At 49.7% G+C, this 24,736-nt stretch overlaps 1 protein-coding gene across 7 annotated transcripts in view; it reads right to left on the reverse strand.

Moving 5' to 3' along the window:
• The window catches only part of Klhl29 (kelch-like family member 29), a 304,134-nt gene that overhangs the window by 63,095 nt on the left and 216,303 nt on the right, over positions 1-24,736 (reverse strand). The gene's annotated exons all lie outside the window — the stretch shown is intronic.

Here is a 24,736-nt window from a genome sequence, read left to right on the forward strand (position 1 = left end):
ATCCTTGAAGCTTGAGCTTGTACCCAACCCCACTAACACTGGGACCCTTGCCTCCTTTCCAGGAGGGATCATGGGATACCAGGACGGAGTATCTACAGATACTCTACAGATCAGGATATCTACAGATCAGATGAGCTCCTGGCCGCCGGGAACTCCAAGCCAGTGTCTTACCATGTATCTCTATAGCAGTCTATCCCAGGGGACGACTGTAACTGAGAGAGCATTCTGTACTCTGGTTCAAGGGACACCTCAGCCCTCAGATGGCCAATAACCCATGATACTACCCAAATGCGTGTGCTGAGAGCATGGATTGTACCTACTTATTTTCAGTCTACCAGGACTTTTACTCGTGGCTGTGAAAATCCCTAATGAGGTGTCAAACGTTCACTCTGCAGAACACCACCATCAGGTGGCAAGCAAGGGCCACTGCACGCTCCCCAGGTCCCCACGTTTGCTCTTACAAACGCTCTTGAGACCCAGGCATCTCGTGGAGAAAGGGAGGGAGTTACGGAAGTTGACTGGACAGGTCAGGTTATGCCCTCAGGTAGGAAGAACCCAGGGCTCGTCAGATCGTGCTGTGTGAGCTCACTTTCTGACGCAGCTGTAGGGATGTACAAGAAAAGGGCCCTCGGATGAAAGCAAGCGTCAGGTGACACTGGCCTCCCAGAGCCACAGTTCCTGGGAGAACACTGGTTACTAAGAGGTATACTTTCTAGAAATTTATAATGAGAAGGCACAGTGTTCCCACTGTGATTTTGATGAGAAAAGCAGACCACACGATTAGACCCATGTGATCTCTCTATGAACCATCCTGGGTTTGAACAATGTGTGAGCAGTGGATGACCCACATGTTGGCGACATGTTATCCTTGGATGAGAGGATTATGGGTGACTTCTTGTCTATTCTCATATGCATTTCTCAAAATAAACGGTTCTGGGGATCCTGCTCAGGGTGTTGTGCCAGCTTTGCAAGTGTTCTGCCACTGACCCATATCCTCAGTTTTTGTTTTGTGAAGGGTTTGTACTCCAGGCTGCCCTTGAACCCCTGGCCTTCCTATCTCTCACTACCAAGTGCTAGGATTGCAGTTGTGCATCACCACATCTAAATACCAACTTTTCTACGATGGCCACTATTTATAAATAACTTAACCCCCCTAAACTTATTGTAGAGGCTGGGATAGGAAACCTGGGGTGATCTCAGTGGAGTTGGCTTTGAGATGAGAAGGGTCTTCAGGTGAAAGCCACACTTCTTGTAGCGTCTTCTGGTGAGTGCCTGATTCAATGCTGAAGCTGGAGGCAGAACTCCCTGTGGGGCTTTTGAGCAGGATGATTCCCCAGGGTCCTAGGCCAGGTATATAACAGGGATGTGTCCACTAGGCTGGGTAGGGCTTCTGGAGTTTTTGCTGTATCATGCTTTGGCACACTGCAGGGTCTCTTGGGAGAGCAGGAGTCAGGCAGCATTGAAACCTGGGGCAATTCTGAGCCAATTACATTAGTGTGCCCTTTACCTCTGGCCTGTATTTCAAATGCTCCCCCTCATGAGCAGGACGTGAACAGAGGAGGAGTTTCCCAAGAAAAAGAACAAGTCTTCAGACAAGCGTCCCGATCAGAGGCCCTACTCTTGCTTGTGGCACGGATGACAGGGTGGGAGTGGGGAGTAGTACACAAAAGGGGAATGTCTCCATATTGGGAGAGAGCCACAGTTGTGATGAAGCACAGGAAACATGGGGGAGGCTTTCTCAGAGTTCTCTTAAGACGCAACTTTCAACATGTGCGCAGTCCGGAGGCAGAAGCCATCATGCAAGTTGCAGCCCTTTTCTCTATTTCCAGGTTCAAGGATCATGGTGGTTTTTGAGAGACAGAAATTGCTCTTGAAATCAGAGTCACCTGAGCAGGAAGAAGGCTATGTTACGTCCTATTCTAAAGTCTTGTTTAGAGGGCACATTTGAATGCTGCCACCCTGATACCCCATTCTCCAGCCTCCTTGCCAGCAAACCTGTTGGTTGACAATGTGCAAACCTTTTCTGTCAGGAGGGGGCGCTGCAGCCCCTCTCTGCTGCCCATAACCCTAGTGCTTTCCCAGGCTGGCAACAGCTTGGCTCAAGATTTCTGAATCCTCTCCCTGCACTGCTGGATCTCAGTTTTCTGAAGTTCGGGTCATCAGTTTCTGCGCTGTAAAACTTTGGGAGTTCTAATGCTTGCCCCGAAATTAGGGGAGTTTCCGAACTTGAGAAATTGAACACTTCTCCCGACAAATAAGCGTATACACTGGCGTATTTATATTTCAGTTTGTTCTTTGGCAAAGTGACCACTGAGCTGGGGTCTCATTTTATGAATTGGCCAGGGCAGTGGTGAGGTGGGTCATACTATTCAGACCCAGGCCTTGGTCTTAGATGGAATGGAGAATACCTTTGCCTAATGCAAACTCCCACACACCCCAAACAGAGGCTGGGCACTCCAGGGTATAAACAGGCTGCTCTAGAGCCATGCGGAGCGGGAGGCAGGGAACTACCCCAGCTGCAAGCCTCCTGTTTGTGTCTATTATGATCAGAACAAGCGTTTCTAAGGGTGAAGAAAGCCGCTCTCTGAAGTTCACTCCCCGCCCCTTTAGGAATGATAAATAAAACCACTCACACCCTTTTCTGCTCCGCGCTGGCAACGTCTTAAGCTGCAAGCAATTTGCAGTTCAGGAATTTTATTTTATTAAAGCAGTCAAGTGAATATTCCTTTCTTGATTCTGTCAACAAACAACTTAGATGCAGGAGTGTGTGCCCTTTGCTGAGTGAGAGGTTAGGGTTTCAGGGTGAGCCATGTATGGATTGACCAGTACTGTGTGAGGCAGGGAGACTGACCAGGGGGCGTCTCTTCCGAGGGTTCTAGACCCCCGAATAGGAGCATGCAGATGCAGACTCCGAAGGTGTCTGGGACCCTCTGAGGGTCTGTGACTCTAGCTCTGAATTCCCCTCTCATCTTGAATCCCAAGGAGCAACCCAGGCTTTCCCAAGCTTGAATGAGCGCTTGCCTTAGAGAAGGAAAGCGGGACTGGGGTGGGGGTGGGGGTGGGGGTGGGATGCTAGTACAAGGAAGACCAGTGGTCAGGGCCTCCTTCACTTCCCACTTCCTCTTGCTGCCACTCTCTGGGACATCTGGGAAGCCACCTTTCCCTGGCCCTGGCTTCTTCTGCTCCTGTAACGGGGTGGTACTCTGCAGGAGCGGTCCGCCGTCTTGCCTTCCCTTGCTAGCTTTGCACACTGGCCCTATCTGCCCATCACTGGGCTTGAGCTGGTTTCTCTCCGCTTCTCTTTAATGAGATGCTAATGGGATGCATCATTAACACAGCAGCTTTTTAAACCTCGGCTCTTGTAAATTTTCAAAGGTCACATTTTCACGGTGGCTGACAGCATCCTGCTTCTTTCAGAGACTGAAGAACACTAAAGACCCGGGTCCTTTATGGCTGAAACTCTGTGAGGTGGCTGCACAGGCTGAAGGCGCCTGCTGGCATCGGGCTGTCTTCCCACAGCCCCTAACAGCTTCATGGAGCAGGAGGGCTACCCTCTTCCAGCCTGGGGAGACCAGGTACAGAGTTTCGCAGGATCCAGTGTTGCTCTCGGAATACAAAGGAAGGCAAGACGGTGGTCAAGGGAGATGACACCCAGCTGGGAGGCAGAGGTACTTGAACTCCCACGGAAGAGCTCCGCTTAAGCTGTACATTCACAAGTCTACTGTATCCGGACATCCTGTTTTCTGCTGGTCAGTCCAACCAGAGAGAGGACTTCTCTCTACCTGCACAAAGATTTGCAGCGACCCAATGGTTAGGAAGGTTTGAATGATGATGGGGACTCAGAGTCCCTGGGGGCACTCTCAGCCTTTGCTCGTTCTCATCTCGACTCTCTGCATGACCACAGTGCTCTGTACACTGCCCCGAGGTCCTGTTGACCCTGTCCTGCCAGGCGAACCCCACGAAGACAGATGCTCAGTATTCTGCCTGTCCCAGCGGGTGCTGTGCCTGGCATAGCTATCCACGGGTCGAAAGCAGTGACATCACTACTCATCTAAGGAATGAATGAATCTGCAGAGAGTGCTTCAGGAAGGAGCAAGGCACATGTAGGTCACGGGGCAGAGCCACGGAGGGTCCGCTTCTCCTTGCTAGGGACCACCGACTGACTCCACAGCCATGGAAGCCACCGGGGGCTACTCAGAGGCTTGGCTAACTAGCAACGATCCACTAGCAACGATCAGAAAGTATTGATCTCCACCCCCGCCCCTCCCTGAGTGCCTGGATGTGGTAAAGGTGCAGGAAGTTGAGGCTGGCTCTCGCTAAGGACATGAATATATTCTGGGAAATTCCAAATGCAGTATCTTCCACTCTTCCCAACGATACCCAAAGAGCCAGGAAACCCTAGAAGGCTTCCAGAATAGCTGGGCTGGCCGTGGGTCACGAAAGCTCAGCAGAATTGAGCAATTACTCTCAAGAGACGCTGGTCAACTGGCACAGGACAGAGCCCAGTTCATCCCCTCACACGCCCCACTTCTTGGGTCGTGTGGCTGATGATGGTGCCTCCGTCTTATGGACCTGCTTCCAGACTAGAACCTGCAAGCCTGGGGGCCTTGTCACTGGGTGGAACGCAGAGTTAGTGTGGCCGCATCTCCTGAGTGTCACTGAGCATGGGGCACCCCATGCTTGGGTGTGGAGAATCCCCTCCCTGGAAGAGCACCTGGAGCCCGAGCCCCCACCCCCTCAGTTTGCTTTTGTTCTTACTCTGGTCTGTAAGTACTACTGGGGGCCCAGGTTCAGCAATGGCCAAGGTCAGGCTCCAGAGAGACTTACAATCAGTGCCAGGGGGTACCCGACTTGGTTCAGGGACTTGTATGATGACATAGGCTTGAAGAGATACTGTGGGGAGCAGAGTCACGTGACGCCTCACTCCTGTTCTTGTTAATGGCAGCACCCATACCACAGCTAAGGAAAGGTACAACAGCCAGGTATGGTGGTTTATGCTTGCCATCCCAGCACTCGGGAGTCTGAGGTAGGAGGACTGTTGTGAGTTCGGGTTATATTAAAAAAAACCACATGTCAGCTGGAGCTACATAGCAGGACTTGTCTCGGAAACAAAACAACACAAACAAACTCCAGTCCGCCCACCAGCGATCAAACTAAGAGCTAAGGATGCTACTCAGTTGGTAGAGCTCCTGCCTGGAATGCAGGAAGCCGTTAAGTTTCATCCCCCGCACTGTATAGAATTGAGTGCGGAGAGCCACTCCTGCAATCCCAGACCTCAGAGAGCACAGGCAGGAGAATGGGAAGGTCGACATCACTTGGCTAGCGAAATGGCTCAGAGGGTAAAAGGTACTTGTCGCCAAGCTCGATGACCTGGGTTTGTTTGATCCCTGGCACCCGCATGGTAGGAAGAGAGAACTGATTCTTGCAAATTGTCTTTTGTTTTGTTTTCAAGACAGGGTTTCTCCATGTGGCCCTGACTATCCTAGCTTTGTAGACCAGGCTGGCCCGGAACTCAGGAATCTACCTGCCTTTGCCAGAGATAACGGAGAGTCAAAGGTACACAGGGAAAACGGCAGTCGTGCAGGACAAGGAACCTCTTAGCCTTCAACGTGGCGATGCACGACACAATCCAAATTGAAAAAGGAAAACGTAGGTCTAGAACTGCTGACAGAGCATGGGGATGTGCCATTATGCCCGCTCTGAGTCTGTCTCGGTACGTATGTTGTATGGGCACACGTATGTGGAGGTCAGAGGGTGACCTTGGGTGCCTTCCTCAGTCATTTTCACCTCTATCAATGAGACAGCGTCACTCATTGGTTCACCTAGCCTGGCTGGTGGGCAGATCAGCCCCAGGGACCCCTCAGCACCTGATTCTTCAGTGCTAGGATTACAGGAGTGTGATGTTGTACCCTCCCTGGGTGTCTAAACTCAGAGCTTCAAGTTTGACCAGCCAGCACTTGACTGGCGGAGCTACCTCCCCTCCCTCCAGCTCTTTGTTTTAGGAACACTGACAGCTTCTGCTCTGTAGGCCAGACCCTGGGTCAATGAGTGCTACCTGGTGGCTGGAATCAACATAGGTACTGAAGAATGGTCCCAACCAGTCCTCCTGCAGACACACACACACACACACACACACACACACACACACACACACACAACTTGTGAGATATTAGAAAATACAGTTAAGCTGCTAACAACAACAAACGGAAAAAAGAAAGAAAGAAAGAAAGAAAGGAAGGAAGGAAGGAAGGAAGAAAGAAAGAAAGAAAGAAAGAAAGAAAGGAAGAAAGGGAAACAAAACCCTGAGCTTTACTGTGTATATCGTAAAATACAAGCAACTGGAAGTCACTTGTGTGTTGCTCTTGGCAAACACATCCCGTGTTATCTGCGTCCTCCAGCATTTCACAGAGGACTCGGGGCAGCATAAACACAGAAGGGGACTGTTACCCTGTATCTTCGGAAATAAGTACCTGCAGCCTTCCTTGGAGCTGCCCCAGATGGGTGGTGGGAGTAAAGTGGCCTCTGATGAAAAGCTGAGAAGTCACAGGGAAGAAAATGCCAGCACTGAACCCGGAACTTGCAGCACTCTGACCTTGATCTGCAACCTGTTCTCACCTCAGGACTCCCTGAAGTAACCACCCAATCTGGAAAAGACCGGTTTGGTGGGCACAATCCTGGAGCTTCTAGCTCTAGATGACTGTAGGTGGTGATAATCTTCAACTGGCTTAGGCTCCATTGTGGGCAGAGGCTGACTCCCCAACACATTTTAGGCACTCTTCCTCTGAAAACCTTGCTTCGTAGCTTCCCTATTGGTCAGGGGAGAATATTTTGTCCTGCCTCGCTAATAAGAATATGGTCTGGAAGGCTGAGCTATCTGGGAGGCTCACACAGCCCCCAAGTCCTCACACTGCAAAGAGGGGGCAGAGATCCACGGATTTGGGAGCTCATGAGTTTGGGTGTAGCAAAAGCTGTCATTCCATTTTTCTTTTTATACCTGGAGGTTATCACTCCCATGGCTTCAGGACCTGGTGCCTGTAGGTGGCAGAGTGGGTAGGGTTCAGGCACCTCTGACCACCAGCCCTTGGGTTGCTCTGGGGAACCAATCACAGGACAGCAGCTGTCAGCTCCGTGGCTGAGCATGAATGGGACAGCCTTTCTTTGCAACTGGCTCACCTTCCTTTTCTTCTAGCACCCCTCTCCTTGCAAGACGTGTAGGGCTTTCCTGAGGCCCAGATCCACTGTGGGAAGTGTGGGGACGGAAGACAGAGTGTGCCTACTTCCCATATCGTTAGCAAAATCACATACACAGTGGTGAGACCTCAAAAGGCAAGTCTTAGTTAAAGGAATGGTGCGATTGGTGGAGGTCATGTATGGGCGTGAGATCCTGTGGTGCTTATGTGCTTTTAGATCTAGCCCATGAGTATGTTTCTAGACTGTTAGGCCTTTTCATTCCAGAGTACAGTGGTACAACTGTCCAGCCACTGCCACTGCAGCCATCTCCAACATGAAGCATAGGAGGTACATCTTGGAGGTTTCCTAGAAATGGACTATAGTCCTAGTTCTGATTCTGTAGCTCTGGAGCAAGGGGGTCACCAAAATGTGCTACTTTAACAAGACTACAATGTTGCTGATTTAGTTCCACCCTGGGGAATAATGGTCATCTTTGTCCCTGTGTCCCTAGGCCTGTGCCCCCGAGTCTGGGGTTCTAGTGGCTACAGCTGCTTGTTGGATCATAACTGGCATGATGGACTGAGGGACCTTGCTTACGTGGTTCATGAGAGCCAACTTCTTGGGGAGACGACTGTCTAGGACTCCTACTTTGGGCCTAGGTTTTCAGGGGTTAGAGAATCAGTTCTCAACCTGTGGGTTGCAACCCCTTTGGGGGCGCTGAATGACCCTTTCACAGGGGTCGTCTAAGACCATCGGGAATCACAGATATTTACAGTATGACTCATAACAGTAGCAAAGTTATGGTTATGAAGTGGCAACGAAATAATGCTATGGTGGGGGCCGTCACATCATGAGGAACGGTACTAAAGGGTCACAGTATTAGGAAGGTTGAGAACCAGTGGGTTAGAGGCTGTGGTGACCAGCAAAGCTGCGAAAAGAGCTAAGTGGCTAAGAGTGTCTCAGTTCTTATTTCTGATGGCTATTGAGCTACAAACAAGAAAAGCACAGTTAAGATCCCACTTGGTGCCGAGGTGGGGGATCTCCTGTGACTCCCTTACTCTCTCTAATCCGGGTGGCCTCTCCCAGCCCCAGGCCTGCACCCCTGGCCTCCCCTTCTGAGCCCCACCAGAACACACTGCGAAGTCTGATGAAATTTCTAATAATACTAACCAATGATGTGTTAAATTGAGACACTTCTGGCTTGGCCGCCGGAAACCCGCACGATGGTTTAAAGGACCAGCGCTTACCTTTCTCTATCAATTTGCTGCTAAATTACTGCTTTCAGAGAAACTTATAGAAAAGTAATTCTTTATTTAAATTTTAATTTCCATCTTGTCATTTTAAATATATATTCAGATTCCAATCATATTACAGAACTCGATGATGTCTCTGGCGGGTAAATGACCCTGCTAGGAACCCCTGGGTGGGTATGGAGGAGGCGAAGGAGTGGGCAGTGGGGAGGGGCTTAGCAAGGAGGGAGAGACCTCAGAGACAGGCTCAGCTGGGGTAGAAGACAGAACTTCAGAGGCCTATCCTGGTTGGGACCCTGCTCTGTGACACCCTGACTTCCTGTGCAGCCCTGAGGGCCACCTGTAAATGCCTGGGACTACCGGCCATTTCTATGCTTATACCACTGTGTGGGGCTGCTGGGCCAGCCGCCTCCCTAACAGATCGTATCTAGCCACCTCCCACTTGCCAATGGCATAGCTCATTTCTCTCCAGGAAGAGTTCTGCAGTCTTCCTACCACCTTACCGCTGAGAGTCACAGGGTCCAGAAAAGCTCGATAACATTTAGAGAGTGTGACACTTTGGAGTCTAACCCATGATGACTCTACTTGTCTTGATCTGTCTTGCCTTGCTGTAAACAAACCATCCGAGGGCCAGTTACACAGCTTGGTGGGTGAGGGCACACGCCTGCTGACCTGAATTCTACGTGGAGGATCCAAATGGTGGAAGGACACTTCTGGCTTCTCAAAGTTGTCCTCTTGACTTCCACCTGAGTTCTTTAGAATGTTTCCTCACCAAATGAATGAATGAATGAATGAATGAATGGCCTCTTTTTTTTTTTTAAAGAAAACTACCCAATAAGGGGTACATATTATAATAAAAGGAAGTAAACAAACAGTTCCTATTCCATTGGTGCCTGCAATCTGCTAAGTTCTGGAGATGTCCCCATGGTACAAAGGGATTACAAAGGCAGGGTATATGCAGGAAATGTCATACGGCTGAACAAGAACCTAGAGCCTGGGCCAGACCAGGCTCACCATTCTGATAACAGACCACTCCATAGGGGACTAACGTGTTAGCACCAAGCCTGACCTACTTCCATTTTGAAGGTAGAATTCCTATGACCCAATTATTTTCTACTGGGTCCCAGAGTCTTAGAAGCACAATGTTGTTCTAAGACCTATATAACCTTTTGAGATACTCGGAATACAGCTGGGCCACCCCTTTGAGGTTAAATTCCTCATCAGTGGGCTTAGCCGTGTAGAGTATGCAGCCATACACACCACACTGTTGGGTAACCCTTTGAGCCCTTCCTAGGCACCTGCAGGATGATAGTCTACCTTTTCTCCACTGTATCCATCAACCATGCCTTCTCCTCGGACCACTGTATATACTAGTGCTAGGAGACCAGGCCCATTGGTTTCCATCATCTCTCCTCCTCTCTCAAACCGTAGGCCCCTCCCCCTCCCCCTTAGCCTCTCTCTGCCAGTGCGATATGGGTCTCCCTGGATGGGATCCGGTTCCTCCATCTCAGATCGGGGCCACACATCTGGACACATCTGACTCCTTACAGCACATCCTTTCTACTCATACCTCCTCATTCTCCCCCTCCTTCTTTCCAGCTTCTTCCCTTTGGCATCTCAACATTAGGCTGAGCAAAATATCTGGCCCTTACTTCTTGAATCTCATCTTCCATGGGCCTCCTGCCCCTTCCTAGACCAACGTTATTTACCCAGCCCAGGGCTAGAAACAGCTGATATTTCTCTCTGCTCTGGTGAACTTCCCTGTCCTCAGGACAATCATCCCCCCTACCCCCACTGTCCATCCCTGTATCATTGCCTGTCCTTCCCCTCTGAGCCCCAACATCGGCTTCTTTTCTCTTCTTGAAATTCTCTTCCCCTCTCTGTCTTCCACATTTTTCTTCACTTAAAACTTCACCCACATCCCTTCTTTGTGCAGTTACTTGTTTCTTCTGCCCTCAGTTCCTGACCTCGGGTCATGCCCAGTGCCTACACTAGTCCCTGGCCCGCCCCCTCTCACACAGGTCCTGTTTGGACCCCATCCTTCTTTAATAGTTCTTTCCCTAATAGGAAACACTTGTGAGGCAGTCCTTTGTCTATTCCTGAGCCTGGCTGTCTATAGTACTCAGGGAGTATATTTGCTCTTCCTCTCCCAGCATCAAAGTCTATTCCTTGGAGATGTATATGCTCAGAGTTCAGCAGAGACAGTCTCCTTTGTGGACGTGAAGCAGCCGTGCACGGGTTGGCTTTTGCACCCACTGTCTTGCACATGCCCTGTCCACATCTCCCTGGGTCCCTTGCACTAAACCCCCTTCCACGGTGGGTCTCGTGGACAAAAGAAATGATAAATCTGGCAGAACCTTACAACTCCGTGCTTTCAACTTTCCTCTAACAACTTTCAACCGAAAACTTCTTAGCCCTATTTCCAAGTAACTTTTCATCCATTACAAAACCCACAAAATTTTCAAAGGGGCTTTGAAATAAGATCACCTAGGAAAAAAAAAAAACCTATCACAAATGAAAGTCTTTGAAAAGAAAGAGCCCTTTGCTGTGCTTCAGCTCCACTCTGATACCATTCCCTTTCATTTCACAGAAGGTGTAGGGCAGGCCTGGCCCTCCGCGGATACCTGTGATGTGAGGGAGCCGGTGGCCCAGACGGACACTCAGATGAGGGGGAGAGAGGGGCAGCTGCTGGAGAGCTGCCTTGGGCCTTTCATCCCCCTATTCAATCAGCCCTCACAGCGCCCCCAACGGATGCTCCTTAAGACCTGCCTGTCTTGCTCTGCGGGTTCCTGTTCACCTGGGCATTGGCTGGTTGCTTCTCTAGCACACACTGGAGACCGCCTTCATTCTCATCATCACAGTGGGCGGGTAGGGAGGAGGCCAGAACAGCCCCTCCTCTGGCCTTTGATGGGACATTTCCCAAATGCCAACCCTGCAGGCAGTAAACACGGGGACCACTTCTTGCCCTCCCTGGGGTCAGCTTCTGATGCACAGCCACATACCTCTGACAATACTCACTTCCAAGAGGAAAGCCTTTGCTAAGTTCAGATTTAACATCGTGGCAAATTTGGCGAAGGACAGTCCTGGGCAATTGTGCCAAATCTGGCTCTGGAGAGGCTCACAGGTTCCCTGACTAGATCACCTGATAATTTGGCCTGGTCCTCCTAGGCCCAGCCTCCATGTGTTTAATATGAGTTCGGAACCAGGCTTCTGGGCCTCCGAGTCACCATGGGGAGACAGGAGAATGGTTCAGCTATGGTCTGGCCTGTTGCCCTCTAAGGCCTTCCAGTCTCTTCCCAGAGAACATTCTAGAAACAGTGAAGTCCCTCCTATTTGCATGGTCCAATCTACCATGAAGGGCCCCTAAACTGAGTTCCAGCCCCTTCTTATAGAACCTACTAACATATCTACTGACTTTTAAAGCCACTCCCATTCTTCTAGTTATAGTTGCAACAGATTATTATGATCATTCTCTTTAAAATTACAAATATTTGCTTGGCAGAGAGAACTAACGACACTTCTCAACCTCTCTCCAAGAAAGCGCATTGTTGACTGAGTGCAAGACTCAATGCCGGGCGACAAAATCCTGACATAGACGTCTTCAGCGACCTCATTAGAGGCCTAACAAGAGACAGGACTGTGACAGAGTCACGGCGAGGGTCACACAGGACAAAGAAACAAACAATACAGCACGGATATCCTTGTGAGGTGGCCCCTCAGACAGGGAGCACAGCAGAAGGAGTAGAGAGAGTCTTATCTGAGGGACTTCGAGACTCAGCACCCAAGCTTACAATGGGCCACAGCATGGGGCTTCAAATTCAGTGGGATTCCCCAATGTGGACATTCCAGAAGTATGTGCTGTGGACTTGGTTGACATTTGCCTGGTCCCTGGCGTTCTTTTGCCTGCAGTCTCTGTAATGACTAACATGTGGCGAGGCATGTTCTGGAGGTGAGCGGCCTCCTCCCTTTGCCTCAGTCCAGCTCAGCTCTCTGGGTTCAAAATGGAAGCAGTTGAAAGCTGCTATTATTAATCTGTTATTCATCTGTAAAGGAAATCTCTCTCTCAGCATTGACACATCTCTTTAAGCTATGGTTATCTTGCTGGGTAGATTGAGTCCATTCATGCTCAGGATATGTCTGAGTCTGTCCCAGCCCCAGGGCTATGATTGACTTTGGTAAAGGCTTAAGAGGTCATGGAAAGGGCAAGAAGTACAAGGAAACAGCAATTGTGCCCTGGTGTAGACAGAAAGGCTTCCTTTCCTCAGGATTGACACTAAAATGTGGGGTGAGTCAACAGCCATGGGTAATCCTCTTTCATTTAACACCTACCCACCTACCCATCCAGCCAGTATTCCACCCATCCAGCCACCCAGCCAGTTATCCACCAATCCACTTACCTATTTACTCATCCACATACCCATCTACTAATCAACCCACTTATATACTCCTCCATTCATCCATCCACTCATCCATCCATCCATCCATCCATCCATCCATCCATCCATCCATCTACCTATCCACCCACATATCTATCATCCACCCATCCACCATTCACTCACCCCCACACACAGCCATCATTTACCCATCCACCTGCCCACCTACCCATCTATCATCCATCCATCCACCCATTCACCATCACCCATCCATCCATCCATCCATCCATCCATCCATCCATCATCTATCCGTCCACCTGCCCACCCACCTATCATCCACCCATCTACCCATCCATCCACCCATCCATCCATCCATCCATCCATCATCTATCCGTCCACCTGCCCACCCACCTATCATCCACCCATCTACCCATCCATCCACCATCCATCCACCCACCCACCCATCCATCCATCCATCCATCCACCCATCCACCTGCCCACCCACCTATCATCCACCCATCTACCCATCCATCCACCCACCCACCCACCCATCCATCCATCCACCCATCCACCTGACCACCCACCTATCATCCATCCATCCATCCATCCATCCATCCATCCATCCATCCATCCCTCCACCCACCCATCCATCCACTTTGTGCTTATTCTACATAAGAAACTAACCTATGCTGGAGACGCAGTCTTGAGTAATCTCTGGCCTCAGAGAGTACAATCCAATCACAGTCCTAACGGCCCCATCAATTGGACCTGTAAATAGGGTAGCTTTCCAGCTCTCAAGGCCTGAGAGTTCTTTAAGGTTAAGATCCTATTGTCCCAATAACCCTATTAAAAATGGGGTTCAGAGCTAAACAAACAGTTCACAGCTGAGGAATGCCGAATGGCTGAGAAACACCTAAAGAAATGTTCAATATCTTTAGTCATAAGGGAAATGCAAATCAAAACAACCCTGAGATTTCACCTCACACCAGTGAGAATGGCTAAGATCAAAAACTCAGGTGACAGCAGATGCTGGCGAGGATGCGGAGAAAGAGGAACACTCCTCCATTGTTGGTGGGATTGCAGACTGGTACAACCATTCTGGAAATCAGTCTGGAGGTTCCTCAGAAAATTGAACATTGAACTGCCTGAGGATCCAGCTATACCTCTTTTGGGCATATACCCAAAAGATGCCCCAACATATAAAAAAGACACGTGCTCCACTATGTTCATCGCAGCCTTATTTATAATAGCCAGAAGCTGGAAAGAACCCAGATGCCCTTCAACAGAGGAATGGATACAGAAAATGTGGTACATCTACACAATGGAATATTACTCAGCTATCAAAAACAACGGCTTTATGAAATTCGTAGGCAAATGGTTGGAACTGGAAAATATCATTCTGAGTGAGCTAACCCAATCACAGAAAGACATACATGGTATGCACTCATTGATAAGTGGCTATTAGCCCAAATGCTTGAATTACCCTAGATGCCTAGAACAAATGAAACTCAAGACCGATGATCAAAATGTGAATGTTTCACGCCTTCTTTAAAAGGGGAACAAGAATACCCTTGGCAGGGAAGAGAGAGGCAAAGATTAAAACAGAGACTGAAGTAACACCCATTCAGAGCCTGCCCCACATGTGGCCCATACATATACAGCCACCCAATTAGACAAGATGGATGAAGCAAAGAAGTGCAGACCGACAGGAGCCGGATGTAGATCGCTCCTGAGAGACACAGCCAGAATACAGCAAATACAGAGGCGAATGCCAGCAGCAAACCACTGAACTGAGAATAGAACCTCCGTTGAAGGAATCAGACAAAGAACTGGAAGAGCTTGAAGGGGCTTGAGACCCCATATGTACAACAATGCCAAGCAACCAGAGCTTCCAGGGACTAAGCCACTACCTAAAGACTATACATGGACTGACCCTGGACTCTGACCCCATAGGTAGCAATGAATATCCTAGTAAGAGCACCAGTGGAAGGGGAAGCCCTGGGTCCTGCTAAGACTGAACCCCCAGTGAACTAGACTGTTGGGGGGAGGGCGGCAATGGGGGGAGGGTTGGGAGGGGAATACCCATAAGGAAGGGGAGGGGGAGGGGGAGGGGGATGTTTGCCCAGAAACCGGGAAAGGGAATAACACTCGAAATGTATATAAGAAATACTCAAGTTAATAAAAAAAAAAAAAGATCCTATTGTACCTCTATGTTCCTCACCGTCTTACTCAAGATACCATAACATAACGGTATTACATACCTAGTAGGTAACTGTGTAGTTTAAACAGCAAACATCCCCCCTTCTCCCCCACAGCTGTTCTAGAGGCTGGCCTACCTGAAATCAGGATGCCACCATGGTCTGTTTGGATGAGATTCCTCTTCTTGGCTTACAGACATCCTGTCTGCCTGTGTGCTGATATGAAGGGAGGCAGAGAATTCTGGCCCCTACTTCTCGTCATAGGAGAATAAGGGTGTTACACTTGGAGGGCTTCACCCCTATGACCTCATCTAAACTGTAATATCTCCTGAAGTCCTGGACTCAAAAAAAAAAGCATCACAATGAGGGCAAAGGTTTCAGCTTATGGATTTTGGGGGATAGAATTGAGTCCACAGCACCCGCACAGCATGCACGCAGTGGGTGTTCAGAAACACGGTGTCTATCAATCTATCTGATGTTTTCCTGGTTCCGCTTTGCCCACCAGACCCTTGGGGGTATGTTTAATGGGGAGAGTTACCCTCAGACCTGACTAGCATGTCAATCAGCACCCCCACCAGCCAGAGCTTCCCCCTTAGCTCCCCCCACCCCCGAAACAACATAATCTCCATGATCTCTAGTCTTTCCCGCATGCTGTTGAAAGGGTTGTTGTATTTATCTCTGTAGAATCCGCCGTGCCCCTGTGCAATTTTCCATTGTCATGGTTCACTTTAATCTCCTCTAAGGCTGTTGGCCGCTCTCGTGTTCAGAAATAGCTTGTTCCACTTAATAAAAGCGCTTAAATATGCAGACACGAGAAGTTTCCTCTGCTTGTGCCTAAACAGTACCCTACATGAAATGAGTTCCACATCTCGTCTTGTGCTGTAAGGCTGGGAGCTCAGATCCTGTGGCTCCCTGGAAAGAAACTCTGAAAGAAAGGTTCAAGCGCACAGCCAGGATCCACGAATGTCTGGGTGGGAACTTCCCCAGCCTGGCTCACGGCATCATGGGTCTTGTGAGTCAAGCCCTGCTCCTGTTGGCCTCACAGTGCCCAGAGCTCCCTATGCCAGCTTAACCTCTCTGAGTCCCTGCTTCCCTCCTTCCTGTCTGTAATAGACCGGATCTGAAATGTCTCCCCTAAACCCAGGGGTTAAAAGCTTGGATACCCAGTGGGGACCTAGTGAGAGGTTTTAGGTAGTTACAGAGATGTGGTTTCTTTGAATTTTGTTCCTGGCTGACAGAGGGTGAGTGGGCTTGCCTCATCCTCGGCTCCTATCATGATGTACTGTGCAACGTCCAAGGCAACAGGACAGCTGACTGTGAATGGAAACTTTGAAAATTGCGAGCCAAGATAACCTTTTCCGCTTTGTAAGTTTATTGCTCTCAGGAAAGCTGGTAACATGATCTATAAAATGGTCACGAGAATTTTGTCCCTGAAAAACGTATTTCAGTGGAAAGTGGATACTCCCTACTACCAGGGGCAAGGGAGAGGAGGTGTTGTTATTGTTTCTGTTGTTGTTGTTGGAAGATGCCAGCAAGTGCAGCAGTCATTGCTATGTGGGGACCCAAGAAGCATGTAAATGTTACGAAAAGGAAGACACTTCAAGCACTGGTCTTCCTTTTGGATCAATTTTCTCTGGGTTGTTGTGGCCCGAGAATCCTCCCCAGGCTGTGGCTCATCAGGGAAGGATAACGGAGTGGAAATCAGATTGCATGTACATTCAGAATCTCTGGGAGGCCAAGCTTTGGGCTACCACATCACAGCCAGGGCATGGTGGCCTCTGTGGCTAAGCTAAATTACATGGAAAATAAAGGCCATGTATTGATCTTGGTGACCCAGTGACTGGAAGCAACATGGCAAGTTCACATTCCTTTTGTTTAAATACCAAAATTAGGAGAGCGAGAGTCCAGGTGACATGGCGATACTGGCATGAAGTGGGGTGAGTGGCCCTATCAGTGTCAGCCTTGGGAAACCAGCTCCAGTCCTGTTTTGCTCCATGTTTGGTCCTCCTGGGCAGGAAGGGCCAGAAAGCTTTGGCCTAAGAACTTTGGTCCTTAGTGTCCCAGAGGTGCCCAGTGTAGGCAGTCACTATCAGAGCCTAGCACTTGGGGTCACATGGCTTCTTACTAGAAGTTGGGGATCACCTCAGTGTTATTGCCTCTAGAAACTGGGGTTTAAATGTTTAAAATAAGTCTAGTCTCCTTACTTACTCATCTTCATCCTGCTTTGGTGCTGGCACTGAAATGCCTTCCTATTATAACTCTTGGAGAGTTAACCTATAAATCTACTAATGGCTATAGATACGTTAGCAGAGATGCAGGCTGAGACCGCTGGCCCAGCCAGCCAGCAGCCACTGCATCTGAAAGCCACAGCTCTAGAATGACAAATACCTAGGGGGACACACACACTACACACACACACACACACACACACACACACACACTCATACACACTCACACACACACTCACACACATGCATACACACACACTCATACACACTCACACAAGACACACACAGACACACACAAAGACATAGACACACACAGATACACACAGAGACACACACAGACGTACTCACACACATACACACTCACACACAGACACACAGAGATACACACATGTACACACACACATGCACATGCACATGTACATATACATGCACACACAGAACTCTCTAGGAGCCTGTGGCCTCACAGGGCAGGAGCAGACACTTGGTCTGCCCCCAGAAACTTTCCTTCTTCAAAAGCTCCACAGATTCCCCCATGGCCGCTTTGAGTTTCCCTCCCTGATACTTTTTCCTAAATCAGCTTCCAATCTGACTCATTTCAGTTTTAAAACAAGAAAACATCAACAAACACTATGCAGGGAAACAGATGGTAACAATTACAGGAGGGGGAACATAGACTTGCTCCCTCTACCAGGGGCATGGGAACATATTTTCCCCCAGACAGCGGTTGCCTTTCCAGCTACTCCTGTGTAAATGTGGGCAGGCAGCTCTTGGGGGCCACCTGTTTCCAGGGTCCGGCCAGCACTACAGGAGTCACAAGGGTTATAGGGCACCTTGAAGCAAGTCCATTGGAAGCTTGGACCTGGTGTTTGTCCATGGAGGGAAGAAAACCTGTTCCTGAACATTCTAGGCCATCATAAATAAATCTGGCACGCCATCTCCAATGGCCGAGAACAGGGGTGCTGGCTCCATCATCTGCACACTACCCACAGCCAGCCCTTTCCACCTCCTCATGACACCATGTCACGTACCAGGCCATGAGCTCCCAAGGATATGGCTTATTCTCTTAGTCCGGAGTGAGGCTGCTGGTCCAAGCCCAGGGGCTGTTGCCATTTATGAGTGGGAAGGACTGGGGTGAACTGCTGCAGGGTGCCGTCCTTGCCTCACCCCTAAGATGCTCTACTTCAAGTCCCCACCTCACATGACTGTGAATTAATGTGTGCAGAAGAACCAACAGCACACCCAGAGCATAGTGGGTGCTGTGTGCTGAAATCTCTGATGGCAGCTACTCCCTGTGCAGATGGCCAGCTTCATGTCTGGTGCTCAGTAAACAGGCCCAGAAGCTTGCCAAGCGGAGGGCTGAGGAGGCAGCCTCCAGCTGGTCATGAAGGCAGGGGCGACACACGCTGACCAAAGCTGAGAAGGTAGGTCCTGGTGTTGGAGTTGGGGGCTGGAGGGTTGGGTCTGAGGACAGATGGCCAGTGTCCAGAGTCCCGAGTTAGAGTTTACCACTCCATTCTATTCCATTTGCCAAGTGTCCGTCCTTTATGGTCAAGGTCAGACGAGGGCTTTGCTCTCCAGGATGTCAAAAGGGCAGGGAATGAGCCAAGAAAACCAATGGGATCCAAGGAGTGCTATGATTGGTCCCTGTCTGGCAGGTGTCGGAGTGGGTTGTTAGGAATAAGGGCATGGACGCAAGAGATGGAGACGGCATTGCCCCTCAGGGTAAGGGTGCACAGTGCTTTTTTGGGGGATCACAAAAGCAGAGCACAATAACGAGGGGGGCTTTTCCCATTCTTCCATTACGTAACTGCTCAGGCAAAGGCGCAATGGCTGAGTCTGTTTCCTCATAGTCACACTGAGAATCCCAGCCAATTATCACTCAACCTGGTGAGACTCTGAAGGTTGTGTCCATCAATCCCTAGGGTGGCTCAGAGCTCACTGCACGCTGCTGCTGTCCACCTACCTGCCTTTTGGACCAGATTCTTCTGAACGTCACTGTGCCCCTTGACATATTTTCACACGACCTTCCCTCAGGTGGCAGAAATGGCCCCAAACATGCCCGTGACCACAGATGTTTGCCCATGTTCACACACAAGTCTCCCCATGCACCTCAGCCCGTGACATCTGGTTCTGGCTTTCACCCCTGGCAGGCTCCTAGCCTCGGGGATGCTGTGGCTGCCCCAGAGGAGTATCATGACAGGCTTATTGGGAGTGTCAGACAGAAGCAAGTCGGGGCAGCTTCAGGATGTAGGGCTCGCTCTCTCACTTCCTCACTCCATCGAGGGCTGCCCTACACCAGCAAGCATATCAGCCCCTCTGGAAGTACTCCCAAAGTGAAGAGGGGTACCACAGGAAGTCCCCAATGTTCATTTTAAAACGTGATGCTTCCCTTGGCTCTTGGGGGCTCAAGCATCACATTTTCAGGGTGTTCATTTCCTGCCTGGGGGAGTCTGTCTCCTTCATAGTGGAGCTGAATGTTCCTCTATCCTAACTCTCTTCCACCCTCTCTTCTCCCTCCCCACTACTTTACCTCCTTATTTCTTCTTCCCTCCCTGAGATGGTTTGTATGCTCGGCCCAGGGAGTGGCCCTATTGGTGTAAGTGTGGCCCTTTTGGAGTAGGTGTGTCACTGTGGATGTAGGTTTTAAGACCCTCACCTTAGCTGTCTGGAAGTCAGTCTTCCACTAGCAGCCTTCAGAGGAAGATGTAGAACTCTCAGCTCCTCCTGCACCATGCCTGCCTGGATGCTGCCCTGCTCCTGCCTTGATGATAATGGACTGAACCTCTGAACCTGTAAGCCAGTCCCAATTAAATGTTGTCCTTATAAGAGTCGCCTTGGTCATGGTGTCTGTTCACAGCAATTAAACCCTAAGACACTCCTCTTCTCTCTCTTGATTTCCCCTCCTTTCTTCTTTTCTTTTCCTTAACACCTCTTTTCTCCCTGCTCTCTGTTCTGAAAAGTAGCTACTTCTCTAAAATATAAAATGGACATATAATTTCCCTTCCCAGCCCTTCTAATCCTGTCGTCTAAGGGCAAGCCTGAACTCCCTTCTACCTTTGCTCTGCTGGCCCCAACTCCAGCCTGGAACTTCATTTCCACCAGCCTGCATATGCAGGCTGTATGCCTTGCAAGGCCTTGTCTACCGTGTGTCCATCCACTGGAGTCCCCTTTAGCAGGCGTTGCTCCCTATCATTCTCGAGGACTCAGTCAATCTGCATTTTCTTAGAGAAGCCTTCCCCGATGCAGGGTAGAGCATCTTTTCTATGGTGGGGAATTTCTTGAGCTCAGATGTGCCACTAGATATGATTTCTATATGATCATCATCTTTCTTTCCAAGATATTATGAATTTCTCAAAGTAGAAACTGTCCTGTGCCTCTAGGACGGGGTACAGGTTGTTGGCATCGAGTGAAATGGAGGACCGTGGGGCAGGCAGTCTAGATTCTTATAGCTGATGGCTTCACCAGTGCCTTGGCCACACCTCCACGTCCCTGCCTGGTGCCATTCCAGGGCAAAAGGAGTTTTGAGTTCTTTCTTTCTAATTAAGCTGTCAGTACGGAGCCCCGACAGCAGACATTGATTTTTCTATGAGTGGAGACTTCTCTCATGTCCCTCATCATGACGGCCGGTCCCTGCTTCTAGACCTTAATCTCTTCTGCCACTACAGGACCCTATTTGCTTCAGTCCCACTGGGAACTGGTTTACAGTCTGCATCGTTGTTTCACTCTGGATCTCGGACCAGAAAGAAGCCACAGCCAAGACCCGTGTGAGCTGACCTTGTATCTGGTTTTTTGTTTTTTTCCTTTTTCCCCATTCAGCTATTCTGAGGTCCCAGGCTCCTCTGGGAAACACCCAGAACCCTTACAGAAGCTCCAGTGGCCCAGGTCTGAGGCAGGCCCCTAGCACTGCAAAAGAAGGAAGCTCACAGCTTAACCCTGCAGATGTCCCCTTGAGCCATCAACCCTGGTTAGGTTCTGAGCCTTCTCTTGTAAATTGCCATGGATCTGCTATTTAGAACCATATCATTCAGGGGCTGGAACAGTGTGGTTCAGTGGGTAGGAGTACCTGCTGTGTAACCACGAAGACCTGAGTTCAAAACCCCAGCGACCACACAAAAACCAACAGGATGCTGTCTATTGCTTGAGGGTCTGTAATTCTAGCATTCTTTCAGGGAGATGGGAGAATGCTGGACGCAAGCCTGAAGGCCAGCTAGCCTGGTTGTAAGCTAGAGACCTTGTCTCAAGGTAGGTGATGACTGGCATTTAAGGTTGTCCTCTGACATTGTGTGGCATGTGTGCATCCACCTTTACACACACAAACGTGCACACCTACCCACTGGTAACTAAGCTTCATTCACATTTCCCCTCATTTTCTAGCAGGGAGGGATCAGAGGGGCGGTCATCAAGCTTACATAACAGGCACTAATGCTAGAACACCCCTCCCCCCACCACAGACATGCTGCCTCTTCCTGGCTGAGGAGCCTGGGGTTGCCGGGCTTGTATCTGGCTGCAACAGTGGTGTGCCCAGCACTGGCTTCCCGGGAGGAGCAGTACTCGCCTGTGAAGACCACGTTCTAATGAGTACCGCATCTCCATTCACACTGGGCTTCCATTTCTCTCAGCAGAGAGAGAGGCTGAAGCACTTTCTGAAGATACCGGCCTCACTGACTCCTTTGGGATCTGGTGACTCACTCCTTTCCCAAGGCTCGACCATGGGCTGAGGATAGGCTTCAGTATTTCAGACCCTGCCACAATCATTGTCGTCTATATGAGTCGGACATATTATAAAGGAATTGGAGGCTGGTAAGACCGCAAGGCTCTAGTCTAAGTCCAAGGGCCTGAGACCTAGGAGAGCCTCAGGTGTAAACTCCATTTTGAAAGCTAGCAGCCTGGAAACCCAAGAGGAGCTGGTGTTTCAGTTGAGTTTAAGACAAACACACACACACACACACACACACACAAAGACACATACACACACAGACACACACACACACACACCCCACGCACACACACACACACACACAGACACACACAGAGACACACACACCACACAGACACACAGACACATACACACACACAGACACACACACACACACACACAGACACACACACACACACACACACACACACACACACACACACACACACACACCACACGGGTCCCAGTTTAAGAGTTATGTAGGAGCTTCCCTTAGTCAAGGTTGGGCCAGCTTGGTTTCCCACGTAGCCCTCGTAATGACTGGTCTGAGGGGACATTGGGACCACCTACCTGCTTTCCTCTGATTACTGATTATGGATTCAGCGTTAATCTCCTCCCCAGACATTGCCGCAGACAGCCGCAGAATAATGTTGGGCCAAATATCTGGGAGGCCCATCAAGTTGACATATAAAATTAACCATCACACCATCTCCTACAACCGCCACAATTATATTGCCTTTGGTTGAGTTTTTATTTGAGTCTGTACTCTGGGTCCGAAGGGTCCAGGTGAGGGGAGGGTTGGAGGGAAGAGACGAACAATAAGAATCCTAAGCAGGGCTGGAGAATTCCTTCCACAAGGAAGCAACTTTTCCTTTGACTCTCCCTCCTAATAAATCCTGCTCACGCCCCACCCCCAATCCTTGGAGACACTGTGTGTGACTCCCCCACTCCCCCGGCAAAGGAAAGAAAGAATACAGTCCCCCGGCTCATCTGCTCCCACACCTTGGCATATGCTCCGCCTAGCTCCATTCCTAAATGGTAAAACTACAAGGGACAGCAGTCCCTTCCATTCCAGATCCCTAGGGTAGCTCAGGGGGCCCAGCCTTCCCACCCATGCTGCAGCTGGATGCGTTACTACAACATCAAAAGTGTTCCACTGGCGGTTTCAAGATTCCTAAAAAATAGATTCAAAACATCTTTAATACTCTCTGAAGAAGCGATATATCACAGAAAAAGCTGTAACCTTTAGTATTGCTGATATTATCCAGGCTGGGGGTTGGCTAGGAAGGCATCCGCAGCCAGTTCTTATTCCTAGTGGCTGTGCCTGCCGCCCCAGGTCTAGGACCCTTCCACCCACCACTGGAGGAAGCGGCTGCCCGTCCGAGTTTTCGCCTAAAGTGCTTTTATGGAATCTGAAACGACTCACAGAACTCAAAGGCGATGAGTTTCAAGAAACAGCCTTCTTCTATCAACACGATAGCCCTGAAAATACCTCTAGTCTCAAGCACTAACATGCCCTGTGTGGAATGCATTTTCCTGCTTTCTCCCCTCAATGTGGAGCTTCGAGCAGAGGCTTGAGACTGAGCCTCTGCACAGCAAAACCCAGCCAGGCAGAGGGAGAGCTCAACGGATTCTGTGTGAGCATGGTGATGACCAAACACCATCATGCACCGGGGTGTAAGAGTGTGTGGAGATCTGCAGGCCACTCCCTCGGGATCGGTAGCAGGTGCCCCACCTGGCTGGAGGAGCATGAAAAGGCAGGAAATGAGACACTTGGACTTGCTGTTCTACTTACCCTCATTTCTTTCTGAAGGTGAGCATTATGGGTAATTAACGCAAGTGGAGGGGAGGGGACAAAAGGATGGAAATAGAGCTCTGAGACGATCCCTTTACCTCTGACGAGCGAGTGACGTTCCTCCATCTGCAGGATATTCTCATTTCTCTGTCTTACAGTTTAAATCTGGCGAGACAAAATAGCCTGGGATACAGTCTCTGCTCTAATACGGAGAGAAAGCCCGGGTAGCAGGAACACAAGGTAGGCTCCCACTTAGCTTCAGAAACCAGATGTCTCCATGGGATTTTCTTGCCTCTTGCCGGGCTCTGAGTGGGCCCTGCCATGAACTACCAGAGTCAGTGATACACATCGGAAACCTCGAAGTCACAGTTCAGGTGCTCTGTGTCCTTGGGTAGATTGGTAGACTTCTCTGAACCCAGTTCCTTACCTTTCATGGGAATAGGGTGGAATAGGAGGCGGCCCGGGGGAATACAAAACAAAACCTCACCGCAGTCAGAGTGGGAGCAAAGAAGAGATGGCGGGGAGGCTGGGTGAGAGAGAGGACCCTCCCACAGTGCTGCTGGTGACAGAGTGGAAATCAGTATGGAGGTTCCTCAGATAATTAAGATAGAGTTTGCACATAATCCAGCTGTATCACTCGGGTAGAAACTGGAGGAATCTAAGCCAGCCGACAGCAGAGATTCCTGAGTATCCATGCTTATTACAGCACTAGTCACAATGGCTAAGGGATGGAGTCGGGTTCGGCATCCGCCAGCGGGCAGAGGGTTGAAGAGAGTGAGGCGTACATACACAGTTGAGTATTACCCAGCCACAAAGAACACGGCGGTTGCAGGAGAGGAGAGCAAACTGGAGAAATCACTCAAACCCAGAAAGGCAGATACCACATTTCCCATTTATTCATGGAGTCTAGATTTTTAGCCACAACAAAAAAAGGAACGATGAGGGAGGGGGACCACAAATGGGAAGGAAGGACAGGAAGATAGAGGGGGGGGAACGTGATCAGGGGACACTATATACATGTATGAC

Source organism: Rattus norvegicus, chromosome 6 (genome assembly GCF_036323735.1).
Source record: "Rattus norvegicus strain BN/NHsdMcwi chromosome 6, GRCr8, whole genome shotgun sequence".
NCBI lineage: Eukaryota > Metazoa > Chordata > Mammalia > Rodentia > Muridae > Rattus > Rattus norvegicus.